The sequence below is a fragment of the Nuphar pumila genome, chromosome 10, assembly GCF_984573655.1.
Source record: "Nuphar pumila chromosome 10, dmNupPumi1.hap1.1, whole genome shotgun sequence".
Taxonomy (NCBI): domain Eukaryota; kingdom Viridiplantae; phylum Streptophyta; class Magnoliopsida; order Nymphaeales; family Nymphaeaceae; genus Nuphar; species Nuphar pumila.
This window is the reverse complement of record NC_143258.1, coordinates 52224429-52242289: the sequence shown is the minus strand read 5'-3', so window position 1 is coordinate 52242289 and position 17861 is coordinate 52224429. Positions and strand designations below refer to the sequence as shown.

Here is a 17861-nt window from a genome sequence, read left to right as displayed (position 1 = left end):
AAGATTTTGACTTCAGATGCTAGCAGGTAGTGTCTTAGCTTCTGACACATCCACACCAGAGTTAGGCAGGTCTTCTTTATTTGAGAGTATTTTTTTTCATAGTCTATGAAAGTCTTACTCACATAATAAATGGCGTGCTCTATCAAGCTGCCTTCTTTGTATTGCGCCAAGAATCCGCCACATGCCACTTAATTGACTGATATGTATAGCAAAAGGGGTTTTCCCAATTCTGGCGGCTTTAAAATAGAAGGATTGAGAAGATACTTCTTGATACGATCGAATGATTGTTGGCATTCTGGTCCCCATTCGAACTTTACTCATTTTCTGAGCAAGTGGTTGAAAGGTTCGCATCTCATTGCCAAATTGGAAATAAATCGCCGGATTGATTGCATGCATCCCTGAAGACTACGCAATTCTTTGAGATTTGTTGGGGGTGACATATCAATGATAGCCTTTGCTTTGGCTGGGGCAACTTCAATTCTCTTTTTGCTGACCAGAAAACCCAACAATTTGCCTGATTCAACTCCAAAAACACACTTTTGGTTGTTAAGCCTTAACTTATAAAGAATGAGTCGCTTAAAAACTTGATCAAGGGCTTTGAGGTGATCTTCTTCCTCTTTGGATTTCACGAGGATATCATTAACATATGCATCCATGATTTTGCGCATTTGATCGTGAAAGATAGCGGTCATTGCTCGTTGGTATGTTGCTCCAACATTCTTGAGCCCAAACAGCATAACAGTATAACAAAAAGTGCCCCAAGGCGTAGTAAAGGAGGTTTTTGATTGATCGCGGGTGGCCAACTTAATCTGATTGTAGCCGGAATATCCATCCATAAAAGAGAACATAGCATGTCCTGCCGTGCTGTCAATTAGAAGATCAATGCTTGGAAGTGGATAATCATATTTCAGAGTCGCTTTATTGAGGTCTCTGAAGTCTATGCAAAAACTTACTTTGCCATTTTTCTTTGGAACAACGATAATATTGGCTAACCAATCTAGGTAATCAATAGTTCGAATGAATCCTGCTTTGAGCAAGTCTTCAAGTTCTTCTTTGACTTGTTGTTCTATTCTGGGATCCATTTTTCTCAGCTTCTGCTTAACTGGCTTAGCATCTGGTTTTAAAACGAGGCAATGTTCGACCAATTTTGGGTCTAAACCTGGCATATCTTCATATGTCCATGTGAACACTTCTTCATGTTGCTTGAGAAAATTTGTAAGCCTTTCCTTTTCTTCCAGACTTAGACTGGTACCGATCTTTAGAATCTTGGGATCATCCTCTGAACAGATATTGACATCTTCAGTCGGATCTTGTACTAGAGTAGATGGTTCGTCTTGCTTTTAGGCTGAGGCAAACTCTGGTAATTCCTGAAGAGACTGATCAAATTTTGCATAATCATCTGACTGCTTTGCAACCTTGCCATTTTCGGTACTCGCTTTTGACTCGGTGAATTGCTGTCGATTTTTGGAAAGCCTCTGGATTGAGAATGAGCTTCTTGATTGCTCAAGGAGACATTCTGAAATTTTGGAGGAGAAACTTGATTCAGGAAAAATCGCCCATCATAATACAAATAGTATTTGAAAAGAATCATGAATAAAATGGCATTGAAATTATAAAATTAGGAGATAGAGAGAAAGGAAATTGATGGCATCCAGATAGACAAAGAAACTTGACATTTTATGGATTTGACTTGATCAAAGACATTGAGACATTTATTTTGAAAGGAATAGAAAGGAAGTGCAACAATGATTTCTTAATGTGCCCCCTTAATAAAAACAGTCTTCTTTTGCTGGCCTTCACCGGAAAACCCTAGTCCTGCTCTGTGGGGATGATGCTTTTGAATCATTGGCTCGATGCGGCCATCTTCATTTTTGCCTAGTCCTTTGAAGGGTTGATAACCATGCTTCAAAAGTAAATCAAATCCCTTTCTTGCTTTCATGAACTGTGGGAACAACGGATGATCTTTGAGAGTGCTGTAATTGATCTGACCTTCAATCTTAAAGAATTTGGGACCTCTTCATCGGGTCATGGCTACGATGTGCATAGATAATTCTGAGGTTGTCTAGAGTATTTTTAGATTTTCTCTGAGACTGATTTCTTCACTTTCCACGATGCTGGGGATGTCTGCTGTGAATGACGGTCGAGGGATCATGGGCTGCAGGAGCCTTTCTTCTGAGTCTTCTCCCAGTACAGTTGTAATCATTCTACCTTTGGACCGTTTTACGCATTGATGAAGGGTGAAAGGCACTGCGTTTGCATTATGGATCCATGTCCTTCCGAGTAGTAAATTGTAGGTGGGTGGCACATTGACCACATGAAAGAGCACTGAATACACTGAGTAATTGATGAACACTTCCAAAAATATCTTGCCTTTAGCCATTTGACCATGATTGTCAAATCCATATATGGTGATAGGATCTGGAATGTATTCTTCTTCCTTGATCCCTAGTGCCTTTGAGGTCATTTCAGGACATATGTTGAGGCTGCTACCTCCATCAACCAACACATGTGGTACTGTCATCCCTCTTACTCGAACAACGATGTAGAAGACATTGTTATGAAATGAGTGAGACTTTGAAATATCCTCATCCGAGAAGGTGATTGGCGCATTTGTCATGGTTGAATTTACAATTTGAGCCATGTCTTCAGGTGTGGTACTGGGTTTGACTTTAATTTTTCTGAGCAAATCGTCTAGTACTTGTTGGTGCTTGCAGGAACTCTTGGCTAAGTCCAAAATTGAAACATTGGACAAAGCAGTCAAAGGCTTTTGACTTTCCTTTTCCGGCATGGGCTTGATGAACTGATTAAGGAATTCTAGGATTCCTTTTAATTTGGGGGACGATCTTGCGGGTTCTTCAGACACTTTCAGCTTGCCAAATGCTGAGATTAGGTCCATCTTCTTGGTGGGTGGTGCTGCTTGTCGTAACACCAAAACCTGATGCTGAACTTGGAGATCTTGAGAAGAACACGGCTTGATGTGTTCTTGAGGCTGAAATGGCTGCTCAGATATTACTGCTGTGGTGTGCGGAGGAAACGGCTGATTGAGAATTTCCATTTTTTCTTCTTCTTCTCCTTCCACCAAAAGATTATTGTCAATAAGATCCTGCATAATGTTTTTGAGAACGAAGAAGTTCTCGGTGTTATGTCCCACTGTCCTGTGGAACTTGCAAAATTGATCTTTCCATTTCCCCATAGGCACAGGGGGATCATCTAGTCTTGGCAACTTGACCATCTCCTTCAACAACATGTACTCGAGTATGTCTTCGAGTGATTGATCGAGAGGAGTGAATTTTTGGTCGTAGCTCCATCCTTTATGCTTGGTCTTTTCACGCAGTTTCGGCCCTTGATCTTGTTGAGGAGGCTTGTTATATTGAGGAGCAGGCTTCATTTTCCGATCTCTTTTGTTATTAGAATTGCCCGCACCATAGTAGTAATCTTTCTTTTGCCCTTTGTAATGATTTCGGCTATTGTTGTTGTTGTTGGCAGAGTAGGTGAAGTGAGTTTTCTTCTTCTGTTCACCTTGGAGGTTATTCATGGGAAATGTGAAGCCTTCGTAGACTCCATTTTCCATGCTCAGCTCGAGCCATTCGGCTCGTTTGGTCAGCTCAATAAAAGTACGGGATGGTGCGGTGGAGATTAATCCTCTCAGGGGTTGCGAGAAATTGTTGAGGATTAGTGATAAAGCATGTTTTCCTGATATAGGATCCCTCATTTTGTTGCAGGCTGACCTCCATCTATGAATGAAATCCCATGCTTTTTCATTTTCGTTCTACCTTAGATTGCAGATATGGCTTAATGTCGGGAGCACCTTTGTGTTGAATAGGAAGCGTTTGATAAACAAATTCACCACTTTATCGAACTCCTTGAGATCGATGGGATTGATATGCTCAACATACCATTTGACTGCAACTCCTTCCAAGCTGTGGGGGAAACATAGAAATAGTGCTTTGTTATCTCTCTTGAACCTCGAGCACTCAGCAAAGAATGTGGCGAAATGAGCTTTTAGGTCGTCAGAACCATCGAACTTGATGAATTTACGAGGTAGATTCTCTAGATCTTCATCACCTTCTAAGCCATCATAAAAGTCCTCATTAGTGAAGATTTTCTTGCCCTTGTCGCAGAATTGCAGATCTTTAACAACTTTGGCCATTTCCCTAAATTGTACTTGCAGAGGGTCTTCTGCAACCTGGCTCTTTGGTTTGCGGCTCTTCCTTTGTTCTCGGTCATATTTCTGAAATGTCGGAGGCACCTCATACTCTTTATCGATGTCTTCCGCTCATTCTGTTCCATCTCAGACTTCTTCTGGCTGAATCTGCCTCTTGGAAGTCTTCTTATCCTTGTGACCGTGGAACTTCTGTCTAAATGGATTCTTTTCTGAACTGGTCCCGGGCTGCTCACTCATCATCTTATTCATCATCTTCCGGAACATAGCGTACATTTGTGGGTCTATGCCATCATCCTCTTGCTGCTGATCTTGACTTCTGACGGATCGTGGGGAGCCCATTTCTCCTTCTGAGGCTGAGGAGTACTGTGGTGATGTTGTTCTTCTGTCTGATCTTGTCCGAACCATCAAATGCTGCGGATGCTCTCTGCAGGGCAAAGACCTGATTAGATTCTGAAGGAATTAGCTTTTGGAAGAAATATTTGCTGAAAATATGCTAGACAATTTGAAAAAGATATCCCATTACTAGGAATTGAGTCATCACAAGAATCACGACAATTGTGTTGTCATTCTTTGAAAGAGAAATAAACAACGAAAAATATGCCTTGTTACCTAGGCGAGGTTGTCAAACCACAATAGAAAAAGAGAAAATTTTATTGAAATGAGAAAAATATGATTTTATTGATCTTGACAGAGAGTTGGAGGACAAACAATTTGCCACCATTCATGATAGTCGGTAGACACTTTAGGACCAGGAAAGAATTTAAGAGAAACAAAGGAATCCCAATTGTAGCGGGCAAAATGATATGTCCCGGACCATTGTGCGGAAGTGAGATCGAATTCTGCCATAGCTCCTGATAGTAGTCGAGCTTCAATATACTGCTGTCTTTGAGAAAACTGCCAAACACATCGCTCCGGCTGATAGTAAGTGAAGAAGAATGGTCCCAATAATTTGAACCGCTTGCCATAAGAGTATGTATATCTGGGAGGAGACAAATCAAAATAATCCTAGACTGTCATCTTCTTGGATGTTGTTGATCATGGACCGATACTGTGCTACTGGAAGGAGTTCTTGACCATTGTATCTGAAAGAATTTGCTCGGGCTGGAATATGCTAGAAGAAACAGGATTGAAGCACGTAAATGCATCCTTCAACAAAGATGGATTCTCCAAGTGAGAAACGAGTCGAACCCCGATATAGGAAAGCGAGCGCTGCCATGGCTATGGAGAGACGGTTGGTCTGTCAACTTCCCCATCTTCTCATGAGCTGGATTATTCTGATATCCATATAGTTTTTTTATCTGTGAAAATGGCTAATCCTACAGTGCATAGAACCATTGCATTCTGGATTCTTTCTTTAGATGTCCTTGATAGTGAGCTGACTTTGACGAAGGTCCCGTATTGATGGTATAACTCGATCAGATTGATACATTTGTTTCCATCCAACTAAATCAGGGGCCAGGATCAACGGCCTGTCATACGGGCTAAAGAATCTCACGGATCCAAACCCTTGACATTGATCAGGAACTGATGCTCTAACGGATCTCCTGGTTTACCGGCTGGTTCTGGTAATCCCATAATTTCTGAAAATTCATCCATTAAAATGGTCATTTCTCCCCACGAGAACCAGAAGTTGCACGTCCGTGGATTCCATCGCTCTGCCATTGCATGGATTAGGTTGCCATTGATGGTTTGCTTTCCGACTGCTAATGCTAATTCTAATCCGCACTCGCTCAAATGGTCCGGAAACATGCGAGAAAAGCTTTTGAGCCATGAATAATACCACCGGGGGATGAAAATTCCGGTGCTAAGGGCTCGGTGTTCGGGATGACCTTATCGCACCTCATAGGAGATTTGACCTTCTGAAAAAATAGGATCGATTTGACTGGATGCCATCGGACTGAAAATAGAGAAAGACTCAGAATGAGACTTAGGAAAATTATGGAATTTTTGAAAATTCGCAAGAAGGATATAAAATGCGACTGAAAATTTGAGATCCAGTAGAACGGGAGGATGGAAAATCACTTGGAGTTTTGAAAGAAATTGGATATTTTGAAAAATCATCCAGGGCTTGAGAAAATATCTCGTGGAAAATAAGGATATTTTGAAAAAGGCCTAATTTAGAAAAAAAATTGGGAAATATGAAGAACTGAGGAAATAAGATACATACAATCACATCTTGCACAAATATTTATGCACCTACAGCACTCCCTAAAAGGCTGACTCTAGATGCATCATTTTGAAAAATAGTTATAGGACCCTAATCCTAACTCTAGGTTCAGATCATCTTTGTCCAATCCAGTTATGCCGATATACTGGAGTTGAGACTCCGGTTCTAAGGTAAGGTTTTCCAACAGCCTTAAGCGCCTACCGATATACTTTGGACTGTGGCCTGCGGTACGTGGTAGGGGCCGTTAACCCAAATAAGTGGCCCAGTTGTGAGGCTCTGTCCCAAACTAGGGTTCTGGAAGGGAGCCCAACAACATGAAGACCGGGTAAAAGTAGGTAAGGGAGGTTTGAAAAAATGATCACATGCAAGAAATAGAGGGCTCTAAGTCCTAGAGAGATAGATTTTTGAAAATATTTGAAGAAGCATACATTGTTTGCATTCAAATCCTAAATTAAGGAGAGTTGTGTTTAGACCTAAGTCTATATGAGCATGAAAATATCTCCTCAATCTGGTCCTACCAAACCATGCCTAAGCTATATGCAGTCAATGTCAGCTAGGTCAGAATCTAGGCTTCTAGGTTTGCATGATATCAGAAAGTGAAGAGCTGACATTTTGTGAACACAATTTTGATAATTGAACTAAGTCAAGCATAATTTTGATCAGACAAGGACAGGTCCCATCACGATCGCCAAACCTGTTATCGTCGCAAAATTTTTTCCTTCCCTTCCTTGCGGGAAAGAGAGGAAAATGCTTTCGCGAGTCAAACTTGACCAGAGTTTTTGAAAAGTGTTTTGAAATACTCGCCTCCATTTTGAAAATAGCGGGAAAATCCATGGGATGGGGCTCGACCTGTCGGTACGAGGTTTGACCGTTCTTGCTGCCTTTAACAGGGGTAATCGAACCAAGGACCAAAAATGTGCTTTACTTAGTTGAATCATCAAAATTGTGTTATATCCTAAATGCACAAAGAATTCAGGCATGTGCCATGAAATTTTGAAAAATGCCAGTTAGAAAACATGATGTATGCTTGGAAAATGCTTTGGGAGTTGGAAAATATTTCTCAGAAAAAGATGAAAATCAATCTCTCAAGAAACTCTGATGAAAAGATTTGAAATCTCAAGAAAGTTTAAAAAGATTTGAGAAAATCATGAATGGATGAAAATCCTGGGAAAATGAAAAGAATTCTTGAGAAAAGATGAACATTTGAAAAGGAAAATATTTGTCAAGAAAACTCTGACTTTGAGAATTTTCTTTGGAAAATGATTAAAATTTAAGAGAAAACTCTTTGGAGAAGGAAAATCAAAACTCGTGAAACTGAAATCCAGAGAATATTGACCTTGAAATATTTAAAAATCGATTTTGATTCTTGAGAAAGATGAGAAATTCCTATTGAAAATGAATCTTAAGAAAATAACATTTCCAGGGAAAATCACGGGAAAACTTGACTTGAGAAATCCAACTTTGAAAATTTTTAGAGTTTCTTGAGGAATCAATTTCCATAGAATGAAATTTTCTTGAGAAAATCATGAGAAAAGCAGATGATGCCATGATGCAGATGATTTGAATGTATGAATGTACTTTGGAAAAGATATCCAGAAAGATTTTCTGAGAAATGTGTTAGAAAAATGTGTATTAAGCTAAAGTAAATTCTTCACATATTCTGACTGTGGCCATGAATATGTTAAGAGTTTAATTGAGTTAACTCACAATATTTTGCAAAATTGGAAGTATGACGTTCAATTTTGAAGATAGCCTAAGAGTGTAGGCTCTGTGTGACTAGTAGAAAGATGCTGAATCTGGGTCTCGTCCATATTCCGACTACGGCCGTAAATATGGACTCCACCGAGTTCATCAACTCTCCAAGAGTTGGTGCACGTGCCATTCATGTTCATTCACAGTGATTTTGAAAAAAAATGCATGAACCACGTAATCAGGATATTGCAGGAATTCAAACTATATGAAATGCATCTTAATCTAAGCACAAAAATAAATATTATTCCAAAGTTTACATTTGATTGTTACATTGTTGACAAAAATAAAAATATAACTAAATATTTGATAGCTCCAAAAGAAACCATATCTTCCAGATTTTCCTGCAAAATGAGAATTAATACGAGAAATCCGGCATACAAAAGAGAAATTTACAAATTTCACATTAAGGACAATGCCTAAGTAATTACACTTGGATTACACTGGAATATACAATATAATGGCTAAAACATGACTGAAATGCCTATGATAATATCTAGGTACCATGCTTAAACTTGAATGGGCAATATATACTTATATCTCTAAATGCTTAAATTTATGCTAAATGAAATGTGGTAATGGAGATGTATTTACATGAGAAAATATCTACATAAATTCTCATATATGAAAGCAAGTGTACATGAAGAGATCCACATATGTATATATAGGTATATATATATATATATACATATATACATGTATATATATATGTATATGTATATATATATATATGTGCTTATAATGAGAAAATATGCATAGTAATTGAATTTCCATATGTAATGGGTAAATGCATAGATCAGAAAATACAGAGTATACACAGTTTCTGCACATGATTTTGCAAAGCCATAATTCTTAAATTATAAAATATTTCTTTGTAAAATTTGACATGAAGACTCCCTGTATATCAATAACTGAGCATACAAGACTAGGTACTTGCAGAAAAAAAATGAACAGTTCATCGTATTCTACAAGTTATCCAAAAGGGGTCGATGGATTTCTCTTTTAACTGATATCAACAAATCATTGTCCCTACCGATCAGACTATGCGTAGATCCAAGGTACTAATTCTTGAGCATGCATAGATTGGCCAGACTTAGACTTCAAAAGGAATGCTTCACAGAAACAAAATAATTTCTATAGCTCATTGAGACAAGGTGATGTTTGCAGCAACTTAAACAGCTCCCTTGTGCAACCATCTCCATTTAAGGGTTGAGATCTCTATGTTTTAAATGACATCAAACATTAAGAGATTGGATCAAAATCCATGGAAGCGTCATAAAGAAAGCAAAAAAAAAATCTGTTTTGATAAGACAGAACTGCATGAGGAAATGAAGCGTGGCAGGTTCATAAGGAGATGCACAAACTCATGAGCTTGACAGCAAACGATTCAGAAAATCTACTGAGTAACGCGACAAAATTTATTCGCTGAATCACCCTGCATCGAATTGGATGCAAGAGGGACCTCATTCGCTTGACTGTTTGGGTGAGTTATCCCAAAAATACACAGAAGATCAAACACTGTAAGCCATTGTACAAGAATGAAATACTATGTCTAGTACAATTATTCATGAACATACAAATGATATACTTACTACACAAATCGAATTAAAATAAATTTATGTATCTTTCCCACCAAAATAAAAATAGAATAAAGCAAACTCTGTACATCAGTTTTTATAAAATAGACTGATTCTCATGGAAAATGGCATGAAAGGATGCATAATGTGATGACCTGATATGCAAGGTATTGGCAGAACACAGAAAAAAAAATCTATTCTCTTTTGTGATTAGGTACAGGATGCTATGTAAAATTCACCAACAACTGCAAAAAAAATCATTAAAACTAAGATATCCCAGCAACGTTGCCATCGTTAAACTAAAAAAAAAACAAAGAGAATGCAAACGTTTACATTGAGGCATAGATTAAACTACATGGTGCTTCTTAGACACACTAGGTAGTTGTCATTGTTGCAGGACATGTAGCATTGATGCTACTATTGGTAGCTCAATGTTACATAGTACTGCATTTTGGGGGAACAGGGAAATAGGAAATGGGAAAACATGAAAAACAAAACAAAAAAAAACGAAATGGGGAAAAGGGGAAATGACATCGATCATAGAGGGAACGACTTACTGTGAACCAAAGGAATCGATGCCTCTCTGTATATTGTCGCTGCAGACTAATCTCACAGATGGAATGATGCTCCCATCGTCTATTGAAATGGAGGGAGTTCCTTTGCAGGGCCGACTCTTGTGAGCCAATCGAATGCAGGCTTCTTCTTGTAGATCCCCTGCACCAAACGAATCAGTAACCAACGATGAAGGGGTCGATCTTCTTCTGCTGGACTGAAGGAAATGGAAAGGAGAGCCTTGTGAATCCCCTCACGGCAGAGAAGAGCTTCGGTGGAGGGGCTGATCTTCTTCTACTCGTGGAGCTCTTCAATTTGTTCTGCAGAGACAAAATCCTCAAAGGGGGCCAGCTCCACGACAGAGAAGCTCCTGCAATAAGAACATAAAAAAAATCAAGAAATCCATCGGCCTCTCTTTCTTTCCATCTAACTCCCCTTTTTAAAGATTTTGAGCCCCTTTTCAAAAAAAATAAAAAATCGCAGCTTGCCTTCTGCGGGTCCGTTATCATTTTTGAAAATTTTGAAACTGAAAATTTATTTGGTTTTGAAAATCCGCCGTTTTCAAAAGGGACAAATCTTATCACTTTTTAAAATTTCGGATCATTTACCTAAAGTTTAGGTAAAATGAACCTTTTTAGGAAACTTTGGCTGTGGCGACATCTAAGGCTGTTCTTAAAAAAAAATGAATAGTGAAATGAAAATGAGAGGTTTTTTAAGGGAAACGCCACCTCAGCCAACTTTAAAATCCTTTTGAAAATAAAGTTTTATTTTGTTTGGAAAATCTCTTATTTTCAAGTGGGGTGCCACATGTGTGTGGGCCCACTAACTATTTTATAAGATAAATAACATTGAAAAATTACAAAGAGGAATTTGCAAAATTGGTGCCATCTCTGGGTGGGCCCTGCTAAGAAACATACCTGAGAATCTGAGTGTGATGCTAGTTCAAAGGCGGATCCCAGACCATTTATTTGAAAATAAAAAACAAAAAAATAAAAGGCAAAAGAAATAACTTTTTTTTGGAATTTTTATAATACGAGATAAAACTTTGTCTTTTTTCAAGAATTTGGAAGAAAATGGTTTTTCAGAGCAAAAATATGTATAAAGAAAATGCAGAAATTTTGTAAAGGGATTTAAAGTCTTTTTGCAAAAAGTTTTGAGATAAAATCTTCTAAATTTAAAATTGTGTTAAAAAAAAATTTAAAATCAATATCAAAATATCCAGATTGTTTTCTTGAGAAAAATTTTGTAATTCAGAGTCCCGGGGGTAAAATGGGAAGAATTGGCAATTTTAAAAACTAGGGTTTTAAAATCAATTTTGAAAAGAGTTAAAACTCGAACTTGGATTGATGATTTGAAATTGAGAGTTCTGGACCTCGAAATGACATGTTGTGTAGTGAAATGATATGAAATGTTCATGCAATGCTATGCAAAGACATGTTTCGAGAAATATTACTCTAAATCAAGAATGGGAAATTCTAGCTTCTTGTCAAGAGTAGATTTTTTAAAAAATGCAGTTTGAAGATACTTCTCAGCCTAAAGATAAAAATTTTGAGACTTAGGAATGAAATTTTGGACTTTCTACAAGATCTAAACTCAAAAAATGACCATTTTGCCCTCCAGTGATCTCAGAGAACCAAGAGGTGATGATTGGTGGAGATGTCAGGAAGGTGAGTGAAAATTTGGGGTGTTTACAGATATAACACAATAGGATACAAGTAATGTGGTTAACACAAGGAGTATTTTAGGTTAAACTTGAAGTTGAACATTTGCAATAAGATAAGGAAGAAATAGACATATGCTCTCAGTTGAAGCTAAAGAAGCTTGTGTCTAGTTAACCATGCTTTTAGACATCTAGTCATGACTGCCAGTTCATTCAGGAACTTAAGATCATGAAGAAGAGCACCCTGCCTGACCACCTAATTTTGCTTCTGTTATGCATAAGACCACTTGAAAAGTTCCTATACAAGTAAATCACAAGAATCTCATTCTTTCCAATAAGCATACATTCGAGCACTTAAACAAAATAGTGTTGTCACTCATTGGTCATTATACATCTTGCTTACAGTTAATGACAAATATTTGCATGGCATTTTTTTTATCATAGGTATACGCAGGAATTTTATAAAGCCAGCTCTTTGTCAATAGAAATTCCATGCTTTGGAGAAGATACAAGAGCAGATTTCATATGTTTATGATAATGGCAAAGATAAAGTAGGCAAACAAGTTAAACCCTTTTCATGTTGTCCAACTCACTGTCTCATAAATAATTCTTTTGACGTTATCATGATTTTTTTTTTATAGATGAAAGGCATTCACATTGATGCTTTACATATCATACATCATGAAATTAACATTTAATGACTGTGTATAGTACATACAATAGGAAGGGTGTCCAATGTAGACAACCCCTCTATTTTCTATATACAGAGAGGCAAAATGTTGCACCACTAAAATCTAGTGCATAAAACGCAAATCATGCCTCTGAGAAAAAGATGAGATTATGTTTAAAGATTTTGTACACAAAGATTACCGCAGATAATCAACTGCAACAGAGGTGGATGGTGATGGATCCTCTTCCAACTCCAACTTTGTTTCTTGGGATTCAAATTATGTTTCTATATCAGCTACATTCTTCAGATCCACTATAGAAAGTTCATCCAATCTCCTGACTACCAAATCAGCTGCACCTAGTTCATACATTGGGCGTTTACCAGCAACAGCTATGCATTTCACCTTATCATCATGCACAACTTCAATGGTTGAATTTGAGTTTCCAAAGAAGATACATCTCTCAGGTATTAAATTAAGGAGTTGTGAAGCATAAATGAACATCTCTGGATCAGGTTTTCCTCTATGTACATCATCAGCAACAACAACGCTAAAAAAAAAAACTTGCAATATTGACAGCTCTTAGTGCCGTTTCTAAATGGTTCCTAGGCCGTGCAGACAATACAGCCATGGGTATCTTATATTTTTTCAAGTTCAGTGCAAATTCTCGTGATCCAGATCAAACCCTGCAAAAACCACCGTGCAGGCTTTGATAGATCTCTACCTTCCTCAACCCCATTCTTCTCATTTCAGCAGGATCTCTTGACCATCACAGAACCTCAGAGATTGCTTGTTCATTTTTTTATCCCCTCTATTCTTCTCAGAATGAAAGCAGGAGGTGGCTAAATGTATAAAGGATACTAAGATGAGAGGTTCGATCCATGACAAGGATGAACCATCTCATCTGTTTAGCCTGATTGTGAAATCCTACCATCTGTCCATTTCGAAATCCTCTATTATGTTGAAATGAAACCATAGATGGACCTTCATTTTAGGTTGATTCTAGCTAACAGATTACAACAATGGTTTTGATTTAGTAAAATTGAACAAAAGGATGGTAGAATCGTAGCTTTACATTACCTTGTAGATCCCCTGCACCCAATGAATCTGTAACCAGCGATTAGGGGTCGATCTTCTTTTGTTGGACTGAAGGAAATGGGAAGGAGCCTGCTGAATCCTCTGCACCAAATGACCCTGTAGACAGCAACTGAGGGTCAATTCTCTGTTGTTGGGCTGAAGGAAATGGGGAAAACGCTGGCCGAATCTCCTGCACCAAATGAACTATCACACAACCCACCAAGAGTTGAAGGGCTTGAGGCTTTTCACGCTGGATGGAGGAGACAACATTCAAAGGGGGAAAAAACCCACGACAGAGAAGAGGGCACCTGCAATAAAACCAAAGGGTGAACAATCAATCATAGGCCTTCTTTCCATCCGAATCCTCCTTTTTAAAGATTTTTGAGCCCCTTTTCAAAACAAAAATCGCAGCTTTCCTTATGCGGTTCCGTTATAGTTTCTGAAAATTTTGAAACGGAAAATTTATTTGGTTTTGAAAATCCGTTGTTTTCAAAAGGGGCGAATCTTATGACTTTCAACAATTTAGGTTCATTTACCTAAAGTTTAGGTAAAATGAAATGTTTTAGGAAAGCTGAGCCATGGCGCCATCTAAGGCTGCTGTTATAAAAAAATAAAATAAAATAGTAAAACAAAATAAACGGGAGTTTTTTTAGGGTGATGCTACCTCAGCCGGATTTAAAAATCCTTTTAAAATAAAGTTTATTTTTTTGTTTGGCAAATTTTCCTGTAGGGAGCTCCAGTGGTGCACCACCTGTGTGTGGGCCCACTAACTATTTTATAAGATAAATAACATTAAAAAATTACAAATAGGAATTTGCAAAATTGGTGCCATCTCCGGGTGGACCCTGCTTGAAAATAAGAAACATACCTGAGAATCTGAGTGTGATACTAGTTCAAGGCGGGTGCCACACCATTTATTTGAAAATAAAAAGTAGAATAAATAACTTCTTTTTGGCATTTTTAAAATACGAGATAAAACTTTGGCTTTTTTCAAGAATTTGAAAGAAAATGGTTTTTCAGGGCAAAAATATGTATAAAGAAAATGCAAAAATTTTGTAAAGAGATTTAAAGTCTTTTTGCAAAAAGTTTTGAGATAAAATCTTCTAAATTTAAAATTGTGTCCTAAAATTTTAAAATCAATATCAAAATATCCATATTGTTTTCCTGAGAAAAACTTATGTAATTCAGAGTCTTGGGGGTAAAATGGGAAAGATTGACAATTTTGAAGACCCAGGGTTTTGAAATCAATTTTGAAAAGAGTTAAAACTCGAATCTGGATTGAGGATTTTGAAATCGAGAGTTCTGGACCTCGAAGTGACATGTTGTGCAATGAAATGATATAAATTGCTCATGCAATGCTATGCAAAGACATGTTTCAAGAAATACTACTCTGAATCAGGAATGGGAAATTCTAGCTTTTTGTCAAGAGTAGAATTTTGAAAGTTTGCAGTTTGAAGGTATTTCTGAGCCTAAATATAGAAATTTTGAGACTTAGGAATGAAAGTTTGGGCTTTCTACAAGGTCTAAACTCAAAAAATGACCATTTTGCCCTTTAGTGATCTCGGAGAACCAAAATATGATGATTGGTGGAGATGTCAGGAAGGTGAGTGAAAATTTGGGGTGTTTACAGATGCCCCTATTTGCTACTAAGTCGGTTTGTGGCCGAGCTTAGTGGCAAAGAAAAAAAAAACACCAAATTTGGGCTATATAAAATGCCCTAGTTAGAAGGATCTGACTGGGTATAGAGGTATTATCCTGGTGAAGATGGTAGATATGAAATGGAGAATTAAGAGAGATTGATTCGCTCTGTGGCGGTGAATTTCAGGTTTTTGCCCTTAACCTGGATCGAACAGAAAATACCTCGTATGGAACGAAGCTCAGGTTTGACCCTTAACTTGATTGAGGAACGAAATACCTCATCAAAATGAGGCCCAGGTTTGTACCCTTATCCTGATCGGGCGGAAAATGAAATACCTCTTTGAATGAGACTCAGGTTTATACCCTTATCCTGATTGGGCGGAAAATGAAATACCTCATCAAAGGAGGCTCAGGTTTGTACCCTTATCCTGATTGGGCGAAAAATGGAATACCTCATCAAAGGAGGCTCAGTTTGTACCCTTATCCTGATTGGGTGGAAAATGGAATACCTCATCAAAGGAGGCTCAGGTTTGTACCCTCATCCTGATCGGGCGAACGAAATACCTCATCAAAATGAGGCTTAGGTTTGTACCCTTATCCTGATCGGGCGGAAGATGGAATACCTTATCAAAGGAGGCTCAGGTTTGTACCCTTATCCTGATTGGGCGGAAAATGGAATACCTCATTAAATGAGGCTCAGGTTTATACCCTTATCCTGATCAGCCAGAAAATGAATGGAATCATCGAAAGAGGAGACCATGATGAAACCTTCAGATTTTGCACAATAAATCCGACAGGGGTTTTGTAAAAGGAAGGAAAATGGGGTCCCTAAATCTTGAAAAGGGATTGATTGTGGGCATCTCATTGCTGAGACTAAATTAGCTTTTGAACTGGCCTTTTGCGAGAAAATGATTGGTGGTTCGACCTCGAACGAAATGGGACTGTCTATGGTGAGACAGTGGGGACACATGAAAGTGTGCGAATCTGAGAGCTCATGCTCTCAAATTATAAAAAGAAGGGTAGGAATCAAGTCCTAAAGAGGGATTTAAAATTGGTGTCAGGATGTATAAAAAACGGACATCAAGCTCTCACTTCACGTTAGGATAGCTAGAAATATTGTCGAAATGTTGAAAATTTTGTTGTTGATTCAAAGTATTTGAAAATGGTATACATTGTTGCAAAATATTTCTTCTTTTCTACCAGGAGTATTACCTTCAAGCGGGATTGACTTCATAGAATCAAGATTTTGAATTCAAATTGCTTGCAATTAACCTTCTTCAAGGAAGCTATCAATTTCTTTGATATGAACAGGAAAGAGAATTTGATATTATGAAAGCAATTGATGAAAGAATATTGATAACAGAATTTCACAAATTTAAAGATTCTTGGCAAATTTGGCAGTTTGATATCCTGGGAGCTTCTCTTATGATAATCTTTCTGCACTCTTTTTGCTCTCTTGGGTTTTGGTTATATTCTCCTTCATTTTGGAGATGTCTTTATTTTTCTTTCTTTCTTTATCCTCTCTCTCTCTTTTTTTTTTGGAAGGGTACATCACAAACTCCTTCAACTTGGAGATGTTCTGATTCTTCTTTACCTTAGGGGTCAAGTTGATGATATTGGCTCATTGACTTGAGATCTTTGGATAATAGCTGAAATTAAATATCTTTTAGGGATTGTCGGGAGGTTTATTGCATCTACCTTCATCTCAACAATGTTTTGGACTTTCCCTGGAAGGATCCGCCACAAACTCCGTCATCTTGGAGATGTTTCAAATCTTCTTTGGCCCGGGGGTCTACTCACTTAATTCGCCTTCATCTTGACGACAATTGAGAGATCCCTTTTGCGAATATTTAATTGCATCTTAGGTGATTTTGAGGAGACAGGGTTTTGGGTAAATGCTCTCTTTTTCTAGCGCTCAGGATATTTCCACTGCCTCATCTTTACAAGAATAATCTTTACAGATATGCCATAACTGCGATCAATATCAACCATCTATGGCTTTGCAATAACATTGAATCTTCTTTTCTGGCCATATTGTGGATTTATCCTTCATCCTTTTGGTTGACCAATAGAAAGAATTTGAATTTTGAATCTCTCTTCGCAAAAGCTTCACTCTTTTAGAAGTAATGCTGAAGGTAAACTGAGGTAAAGATTTGTATAATAAAGTTTTTGAAATCAACAAGTAATTGATTAACATATTGACAAATATTTCTTGAAATCCTTGGTGAAAGAGAGCATTTGAGGTTCGGCTCAACACATCCGTGGCGAAAATTCTCCTCTCTTTTTCCCCAAAAGGAGAGACTCAGGCTTAGCCCTTACCTGAATAGAAAATGGAAATTACTCATCTCTTCCCTGAAGAGGAGGTGTTTGAAAAACGAACTTTTGAAGAGAAATTAAGCTTTCGTCAAAGCTCCCTAATATTAGGCTTCTCTTATGGAAAGGGGGCCGATAATAGTGAGGTCAGAAAATTGGGTCACGAAGGAACGAGTCCATCACACTCTCCCTAAACAGAGGGTCCTCCGTGACAAAAATGGCCTAGTAGGAAAATTGGGGGGGGGAGGGGGGCACATGAAAAGTGAGTATCTGTCGAGCCTCTCCCTATAAAAGG

The 17861-nt window shown here is 37.9% G+C and overlaps 1 pseudogene; it reads right to left on the bottom strand.

Moving 5' to 3' along the window:
- Positions 1-10504: 10504 nt before the first annotated feature.
- On the bottom strand, positions 10505-17598 carry LOC149826810 (5-amino-6-(5-phospho-D-ribitylamino)uracil phosphatase, chloroplastic-like; annotated as a pseudogene).
- Positions 17599-17861: the final 263 nt, after the last annotated feature.